General features: G+C 41.6%; 1 pseudogene; it reads right to left on the reverse strand.

Moving 5' to 3' along the window:
* Nucleotides 1-945: 945 nt before the first annotated feature.
* LOC111765727 (ubiquitin thioesterase OTUB1 pseudogene) lies at nt 946-7,992 on the reverse strand (annotated as a pseudogene).
* Between the last annotated feature and the right edge of the window lie 1,956 nt (nt 7,993-9,948).

The following is a 9,948-nucleotide window of genomic DNA, read 5'->3' on the forward strand; positions in this document are numbered from 1 at the left end:
TTGCCCTGCAAGTATTTTTATAATATACTATATTTGTGCTCCATTATATTTTATTATATTGTATAGTATTGAAGGCATTTATACTATATACTCTACCATATACTATACGCTGTATTTCAGTAATTTTCAACCTTTTTGGTCTTGTGACTCTATGGGAGTTTTATCTATCAGTATTTAATGTGTTAGAAATTAAGCTAAAATTCTTAAAAGTATATTTATTGGTTCATTTGAAATTAGGCTGAATTCTTTATGCATCATCTCACTTAACCTTCATAAGAATCTTTCACTGTTTTTGTTATAAATATTCTTTTCCTTGCCTTTCTACCCTACACTATCTCTATTGCCTTATGTACTCTTTTCTTCCTAAATAACATGAAAATTGTTCCAGGTCTTGTTGTGATGAGCAATAGTGTAATGACGTCAATATTATACTATAATATAGAGTAATATAAAAATGATAGTATAGTATAAATATAGTAGTAGCAATGGCTTTTAAATTGTGTTCCTAGGACCTGTGAGGGTATTCTAGAGCTTTCGGGGGTTCCGTGGGGTCAAAACTATTTTAATAATAAAATTCATTCTCTTATTTTAGCAGTCATCCCTTGCTTTATTCAACATATTTCCTCTCCTTCACAGATGCTATATTTTAGCAGCAGCATCAACCTTATCCTCATTTATTAAGACTTTCACATGCATTTGCTCTTTTAGTTACTGTAATGACTCTGAAACATAGACAAGGATGAGGATTTTTATTCCATCACCAGCATTCCCTTTAATAAAACATGGAAGGTTGTAGAACATAAAAGGGGAGAGAAAGGGTATGAAATATGACTAGTTACCACCACAAAAGAAGTCCTCTGCACATGTCTATCCCCGGGCATCGGGAAGGGCAAGTGGGGTGGCGGCAGACAGGGTCTAACCCTATTCGTAGAGAAGATAGCAGCATCAAGGCCAGTAGAGAAGGTCGACCTTGAGCCCAGTAGAGAAGGAGCCCTTGAGGAAGATGTGTGGGTTGTGGTGCTGTTCTCACCACGGGCCCTGTACTCCACCCGTATGGAGCTGCTGAGGGCTGGGCCAGGGCCATGGTGTGGATACGGCCACCCTCCTTGCACGTGGGTGGAACTTCCTACTGGCAGAACTCACCCACCCCCAATGAAGAGCTGGTAGAACTTGCTCCCACACCACAGGGAGACTGTCAGGTAGTCCCAGGCACCCTGGTCCTTGAAGGAGGGCAGCAGGTGGGCTGCCAAGGTCTGCTTCTCCACCTGTGCCATCAGGTCCATGAACGTGTTGTGGAAACCCTCAATTGTGAATTCGGTGACTCGACAGAAGCATACTGGTATTCCAGGTGTAGGAGACTTTTTGTGGAGGTCGTTGATCTTCTATTGGTAGGTGTTGCCATCCTCAGCATACTCTTTGTACAGAACTGAGAGCTCCAGCCACTCTGAGGCCAGAAAGTTCTGCACAGCAATCTCTTGCTGAAGGTGTTCCTGCCGAGCCATGAGGGCTTCATCATAAGCTGGACAGTTAATGCCCTCAGAGTCACTGCCCAGTGGCTCCTGCGTCAGCTGCAGCGGCTCCTCCACTGCCGTCTTTAACCAGTGCCACACTGAGGATGGTTTTGTTTTCTAAATTTATTTTTGATGAGAGAAGTTGTAGGTTTATAGAAAAATTATACAGAGAAGACATAGTTCCCGTATCTCCCCCTCACACATGCAGTTTTCCCTATTGTTAACACTTTGCAATAGTATGGTACCTTTGTTCCAATTGTTGAAACAATATTATTATAATTATATTATTAACTATATCCCATAGTTTACATTAGGGTTCACTGTGTTGTACAATTCTATGGTTTTATTTAATGTATTCTGGTAACATATATGCAACCTAAAAGTCCCCCCTTTTAACCACATTCAAATATGTACTTCAATGATGTTCATTACATTCATGATGTTGTGCTCCTGTCACCATCATCCATTATCAAATCTTTTCTGTCATCCCAAACAGAAATTCTGCACCAATAAGCAGTAGCTTCCCATTCCCTACCCCAACTCTGGCCCCTGGTAACCATTATTCTAGTTTCTGACTCTATGAATTTTCTTATTCTAATTATTTCATATCAGTGAGGTCATACAATATTTGTCTTTTTTTTTCATTCAACATGATGTATTCGAGGTTCATCCATGTTGTTTCATATACCAGAATTTCATTCCTTTTTATGGCCAAATGATATTCCATGGAGTATATACCCCACATTTTGTTTAACCATTCATCTGTCTATGGGCACGTTACTCCCATCTTTCGGCACTTGTGAATAATGCCGTGATGAATACTGGTGCACAAACATCTGCTCGAGTCCCTCCTGTCAGTATTTTTGGGTATCTTTGAGGATGGTTTTTGTTTCCATGTGCTTGTATGCTGCAGTTCATGGTGGTCATCTGAGACTTTGCTGATGACCATTTTAAGTCCTGCTGCACTGCATTATTATAGACATCTTTGGAAAAAGACAAAGTGAGTAGACAAGCCATGTCTAACTGTACTCTCTATTCTAGCAGAGACATAGGCTATTTTTGGTTCCAGATTCCCCTGGAACCAAATTTTTATTTTAGGCAAGTTACTTAAGTCACTCTAAGTGATTGGCCAGTGTCAACAATGCTAGTGATGATACTACTACTGTACCCCTAATCCAGGGGTTCTTAAGCTTTTTTGTTCCATGGACCCCATTGCCAGTCTGGTGAAAACCACAGACCCCTTCTCAGAATGTACTGGCAGATAGTTTTATGGCACTCAACATCGGAGGTCACAGAAAATAAAGATAACAAAATTGATTTTTTAAAAAATTCAAGCTCATGGGCCTCCTGGTTAAGAACCCCTGCCCTAATCTAAGGTTAATGTCACAAGTTCAAAGGAAGACAAAGCAGCCAAAATTATGTCTCCTTTTTGGGAATGGAACTTGGATGGAAAAGTACTGACAAGAATTTTCAAAGCAACAGATTGTTTACTAATTTAATATAATGAGCTAAGGATCCCTTTGGAGTATTTCCTGTGAGCATTTAACATCCCCATCCTGTTTGCAGCTCAAGTCTCCAGAACTTCTTCAAGCAGTTCCTAATTCAGTTTTCTACATTCTTTATATACCAATCTAGAGGCAAGGAATTAGAGGAGAATTATATTTGCAAAAATAATTAAGGGGAATGACTATGCATGAGTCAGTGAGATGCTTGGCTAAAAAGTTACTTTCTAGGTCAAGATCATGGATCCAAGCATAAAATGAAGAGCCTAGGACGCTCATGGCCAATGGTGTGTGCTTAAAGTGCTTCAGGTCAAGCTTGGTATTTGCCCGATAGCCATCAATTTATTTTCAAAGAGCTGCCCCAAAGTCATCAGGGTTAATCAATTCTAACCACAGGCAATTAAATAGCAAGCAAAGGCATCCCAAGAGGGGATTTAAGGAAGAAAGCAGAACATGCTATTTGATTGTCCTAATCATTTAAGAACCAGTCATGACAGAACCAATCATTTCCATTTTCTGTTGCATTTTAGTACTCATCCACTAACTGACAACATATTTTCCCCTTGTTTTCAAAACATTTTTATAGACACAACTGAAAAACAATCCCCCTCACTTTCACTAAGTGCTGGGATGTGAATTATGACTGGAGACCATCAACAGGACACACCTTGTTCAAAAGAAGCAGAGCAGGCAAGAAACAAAGAAGGAGCATTTGTTAACACATAGTTCCCAGCCCAGTAGAGAGCTTTTCAGGGAACTTAAGGAGAGGTAGAAACAGAAATGATAGGAGATGTGAATGACACTTGCGTAATACAGATCCCAAGGCTAGCACAGATAAAATATAAGTAGCAATGAGAATCATATGGTCCAAAAAGCGGCCATAAGTCTCCTGCTGAAAACAGAATCTGATAAATCCTTGACTTGTCTTGACATTTTTGTCTCAGAACACTAGATTCAAGTCTGGTGAAGCAGGAGTAATGGATAGGTGATATGGAAGATGGGATCATGGAGAAATAAGCAGCCCTTATTAACTTAGAAAAAAATTCAAAAAGTTTATCAAAAAGGTACGTACAATGAATGAAATGATGTCTGTGACTTGCTTCAAAATTATCTAGTGGCAACAGGAGGAGGATGAAGGGTATTACATGAGGATAAAAAACAGGATTGCCTATGAGTTGATAAATATAATTGGGTGCGGGATCCATGGGGTTCATTATACCACTCTCCCTATTTGTGTTTATGTTTTACATTTCCCATAATAGCAAATATAACAAAATAGGACAAAATAAAGCAAGTTACTTGTTCATGGCAAAGCAAAAATACAAAATGAAACAAAACAGGCAAAAATACTCTAAAAGGAAGGATGACTCTAAAACTCTAAAAGAAGAGATGGCAAACTTTCAAAAGAGAAGCAAATCCCAATTAAAAGTAATCTGTGTGCATTTTGGGGTGACCCAACTGAGTGTGGTAATATTTCAACAGGGGACACTTAGAAATCTGTGTGGGCATTTTTGCTTGTTGCAGTCCCTGGCAGCAATGCTGGTTCTCAGTGGATAGAGGGCCAGAGAGGCTAAAAATCCTTTAATCTGAGGAGCAGACACACAGAACTGCCTTTCCAAATTAGTGTCCCCATTGAATAGCACGGGTCTAGGAAACCAGGGCACTGACGGGGATGCTGGAGGGGCTTCTATTAACTAGATTAAAATCACATGGCTCATGAACTGGAAAGATAAATAGCAAAGGTTGTGTTCTAGTTTGCTAGAACGCCAAAAGTAACATACCAGAAATGGGTAGGCTTTTACAATGAGGATTTATTAGCTTACTAGCTTACAGTTCTGAGGCTGTGAAAATGTCCAAACCAAGGCATCATCAAGAGAATACCTTCTTCCTAAGACCAGCTGCCAGAGATCCTGGAGGACTCTGTCACATGGCAAGGCACATAGCAGCCTCTGCTAGTCTCTTCCAGATTTTGTTGCTTCCAGCTTCCTGCTTCCAGGGCTTTATCTCTCTTCCTCTGAATCTTTTTTTTTTTTTTTTAAAGATTTATTTTTATTTATTTAATTCCCCTCCCCTCCCCTGGTTGTCTGTTTTCTGTGTCTTTTTGCTGCGTCTTGTTTCTTTGTCCGCTTCTGTTGTTGTCAGCGGCACGGGAAGTGTGGGCGGCGCCATTCCTGGGCAGGCTGCACTTTCTCTCGCGCTGGGTGGCTCTCCTTTAGAGGTGCACTCCTTGCGCGTGGGGCTCCCCTACGCGGGGGTCACCCCTGTGCGGCACGGCACTCCTTGCGCGCATCAGCACTGCGCATGGGCCAGCTCCACACGGGTCAAGGAGGCTCGGGGTTTGAACCGTGGACCTCCCATGTGGTAGACGGACGCCCTAACCACTGGGCCAAAGTCCGTTTCCCGAATCTTATTCTCTTATTAGGGACTCCAGTAAGAGGATTAAGACCCACCTCTTCTTAACTTAAGATCCTCCTCACCAAAAAATCCTACACACAGTAAGTCCACACCCACAGGAATGGATTAACTTTAAGAACATACTTTTATGGGGTCCATACAGCTTCAAGCCATCACAGGCTGAATAATAAAGATCTGCATGAAATTATAAGAAGGCTAAATGTTTTGTGTGACCTATGTATTTTCAAAAAAATACAATTTAAAAATGCTAAAAAAAAAAGATTAAAAAAAAGGCTAAATGCCAAATGATACAATGCTTGTTAAGATTCAAAAGTCAGCTCAAGTACTTTTTGATATATGGGAGGGAGAATATAATGTTTGTGGGTTTCCAAAAGAAGGCAGCATTTTCTATGATATGGAAAAGGCAGCACAAACATGGGTAAAAGATAATTAAAGAGAGAATGGTAAGAGGGTAAATAGGCAGACAGGACTGCACTTGGGCCACTGAACCCCTGCAGAAGACTCAACCCTTGTCTCAGGCTCTGGAAGCAGTCTTGCCCTGTTTAGGGAAATGTTATAAACCACAGGCCAGTAGCTCTATCTGTGGCTGAACAAACCTTATCTCTGAGCATATCATTTCTGATATGGCCTCTCTCACTATGAATTAGGTCCTAGCCTCCAGTTGCTTATAGCCTGGTTTGGGGAAGCAAGACAAATTGAAACAGCAATTCCAAAGAGGTCCAAAGACACCCCAAGTTTATGTTCTGAACGAATGGCACAAATGGGAAACAGTGTGCTCAAAGAAAGGAAGAGTTAACCGTGGGTTCAAGTAGATAGGGAGTGCTTTCAATATTGAAAGGAGCTTTGACCCAGACTTTAAAAGAGGAGCAGGTATTGGATCACACAGAGAAAAAGAGAGGGTGCATTTGGGGGAGGTACAGAACTGGGGAGGAAATAAAATGAACAAAAGCTGCATCCCTTGACAACTGTCTTGATTAAATACTTCCACTCTAACGAACTTTCCGGGCCAGCTCTGTGCCGGGCCTGTGGCCTTGTTGTCTTGCTCAGCCCTCTGGTATTTCTGGGGCTCAGGACTTCCCTCGTTTACTTGCCTCTGTCTCTTTGTTGCCCAGGCTCTCATGGTCTGTGTTTTCTGGCCTCAGTCCCCCATCTGGCTCTCTTGGCCAAATGCCACCTGCTTTGGCCTGATACAAAGAAATGACACCGGCTATTTCTGGACAACAACCCAGACACATTCACGAGAGCAATGGACACAGCCACTTCACACAGGCAAGGAATTGGCTTCATAGGCTTGAAATGTTTTTTAGTTACCAAATCCAAGGGAAAGACTAACAAAGTTGTCTCTTCCTGTCAATGTGCTTTGATGCAATCCTTTTTATTATTTATGTATTTTCTGAAAATTGGAACCAAATATGATAGAGAAATTCACTTAAATGCATTGCTAATGATAGTTTGGAATATTTGTGGACAATGTTGGTAAGAAATCAACAGTGATATGGTATCTGGAATCATCTAAAAAGCATTGACCCATCAGCACTACGGGGTCAACAAATGTATGTGAATCAATATATAAACTGTGATGAAAAATAAACCTGCTGTGTAATCCTTATATATGTCAGGGCCAAATGTTCACGATAGAGTGAAATAAATCATTATGTACCTTCTAAATATGATTTTTTAAAACTACATCTCATATATCTTTTATATCTTAAGTTACTACCATTTACAGTTGTATTAGTCAGCCAAAGAGGTGCTGATACAAAATACCAGAATTGGTTGGTTTTTATAAAGGGTATTTGCCTGTGGTAGGAGCTTATAGATACCAGGCCATAAAGCATAAGTTACTTCCCTCACCAAAGTCTATTGCCATGTGTTGGGGCAAGATGGCTGCCAGCATCTGCTAGGGTTCAGGCTTCCTGGGTTCCTCTCTTCCCAGGTCTAGCTTCTCTCTGGGCTCAGGATTCCTATCTTCCCAGGGCCTGCTTCTTTCCATGCTCAGGTTTCCTCCCTTCCCAGGGTTTGCTTCTTTTTCCTCTGTGTGCTTACTTACCGGGGCTCCAGTTTAAGACTTCAGCATCAAACTCCAATATCAAAACCCCAACATTAAAAAACCCTCCAAATTCTGTACCTTGGCCATGTCTTTTATTTGTGAGTTCCCATCCACTAAGGGGCCGGGACTCAGCACCCTATTGGCACAAGAGGTTTACTTGATGACTTAATCAGGTAAGCCTCTGAATCCAATGCCCAGAGGAAAGGACCAGTTTACAAACATAACCCAATATTACTTTTTGGATTCATCAATGATATCAAACTCCTACCACAGTCCAGTGACTGAAGAAACATTTTTTTCCTTCCAAAAAATTAGAAACTGTATTTCCTAGTCAAATACCCAAGTAGACACAAATTAGGATGACAGTTGATGACAGCTATATAATAAGCATTCATTGAAATAAAGCCCCACGAAGGCAGACGAGGCAAGGGCACAAGCAAACACACTTGTCTTTGTTGACCAGCACGGTCAACGCCTTGCTTGTGTGCTTGGGTTTGTGCTTATCTGATATCATGTTAACACAGGCAGGAATGTTCTGAATATTGGAAGGATTTTTATGTGTGTGTCTGAGGCTGTTTTTGCTATGCTTGCTGGCACATATTTTATTTGATGAGCTTTTGATAAGTAGTAAACATTTCACAACATACAGACACTTGATAAAAACAAGTTTCCTTGGGAAAAACAACTGGAGATTCAAAGGAGCTGATGCTGCTCATGTACTATATTTTTTTTAAGATTTATTTATTTCTCTCCCCTCCTCCCCTCCCCCGCCCCAGTTGTCTGCTCTCTGTGTCCATTTGCTGCGTGTTCTTTTTGTCCGCTTCTATCCTTATCAGCGGCACCTGGAATCTGTGTCTCTTTTGGTTGCGTCATCTTGTTGTGTCAGCTCTCCGTGTGTGCGGCACCTTTCCTGGGCAGGCTGCACTTTCTTTCGCACTGGGCGGCTCTCCCTATGGGGCTCACTCCTTGCCTGTGGGGGTCCCCTATGCGGGGGACACTCCTGTGTGGCGCGGCACTCCTTGCACGCATCAGCACTGCGCATGGCCAGCTCCACAAGGGTCAAGGAGGCCCGGGGTTTGAATCGTGGACCTCCCATGTGGTAGGTGGACGCCCTAACCACTGGGCCAAGTCCGCTTCCCCTCATGTACTATTGAAGAGTATGAACACTTGGTAGGAAACAGTGGAGCGTTTTTATGACAGGGATTTCTACAGGACCATGGTTTTGATACATTGCCTTAGTGTACTGAGTTTTTAGACAGACTGTATGAAGCTCCTTACTCTGGGTTCAATGTCCTTCTGCTCTATATTTTAATAGACTTGAACTTGCTAATCCCAATAATGACTTGAAGAAGGGATTTCTTCTGAAGTATAAACAAGAAAGGATATTTTCTTTTTCAGAGTTCAGGTAGGACATAAGATGTCCTTTGATGTGCCTTCCACATCAAAGATTCTTCACATAGTCACTCAAATGTCTGTTGTTTGATCACTAGGCTAAAAGCAGATCAAAGACAAGTATTAAAAATGAATTATGAAATGGGTATAGAGATTCTCTTTGGGTTGATGAAAAAGTTTTAATAATAGGTGGTGTTGATGGCAACACAACATTAGAAATGTAATATCACTGAATTATACATGGCTAAAATGGCAAATGTTATGTCATATATAAGTTACCACAGTTTTTTAAAAATTATGAAGTTCAGGCTTATTCAAACCCCAAGCACATAGAATTCCACTCATTTAAAGTAAATGTGCTTCTTTCTAAAATCTTACTTGTATTTCTTAAAATTATTCAGCTATGTTTAGAGAATATGTTAACTCATCTATAGACACTTTGATTCTAAGAAACAAATTATAGAGTGCTAATTTATTTATTTATTTTAAGATTTATTTGTTTATTTCTCTCCCCTCCCCCCCACCCCAGTTGTCTGTTCTCTGTGTCTATTTGCTGCGTCTTGTTTCTTTGTCTGCTTCTCTTGTTGTCAGGGGAGGGAATCTGTGTCTGTTTTTGTTGCGTCATCTTGTTGTGTCAGCTCTCCGTGTGGGTGGCACCATTCCTGGGCAGGCTGCACTTTATTTCGCGCTGGGCGGCTCTCCTTACAGGGCGCACTCCTTGCACGTGGGGCTCCCCTACGCGGGGGACACCCCTGTGTGGCACGGCACTCCTTGTGTGCATCAGCACTGCATGTGGGCCAGCTCCACACAGGTCAAGGAGGCCCAGGGTTTGAACCATGGACCTCCCATGTGGTAGACGGATGCCCTAACCACTGGGCCAAGTCCGTTTCCCTAGAGTGTTAATTTATATGGCATAAAACATACATACGGATTTGAATATGCATGTACATCTAATTGATTTAGGGCATCAATCTTGCTGGATGCGTCTTCTAGGAGGGCTGCAGAAAGCAGGTCACCAAGCCAGGGACATGCCAAGGGATTACTACCAAGCACCAGCTGATGATGTAACTAGAAAAAG

Source organism: Dasypus novemcinctus, chromosome 16, assembly GCF_030445035.2.
Source record: "Dasypus novemcinctus isolate mDasNov1 chromosome 16, mDasNov1.1.hap2, whole genome shotgun sequence".
In the NCBI taxonomy this organism is placed as follows: domain Eukaryota; kingdom Metazoa; phylum Chordata; class Mammalia; order Cingulata; family Dasypodidae; genus Dasypus; species Dasypus novemcinctus.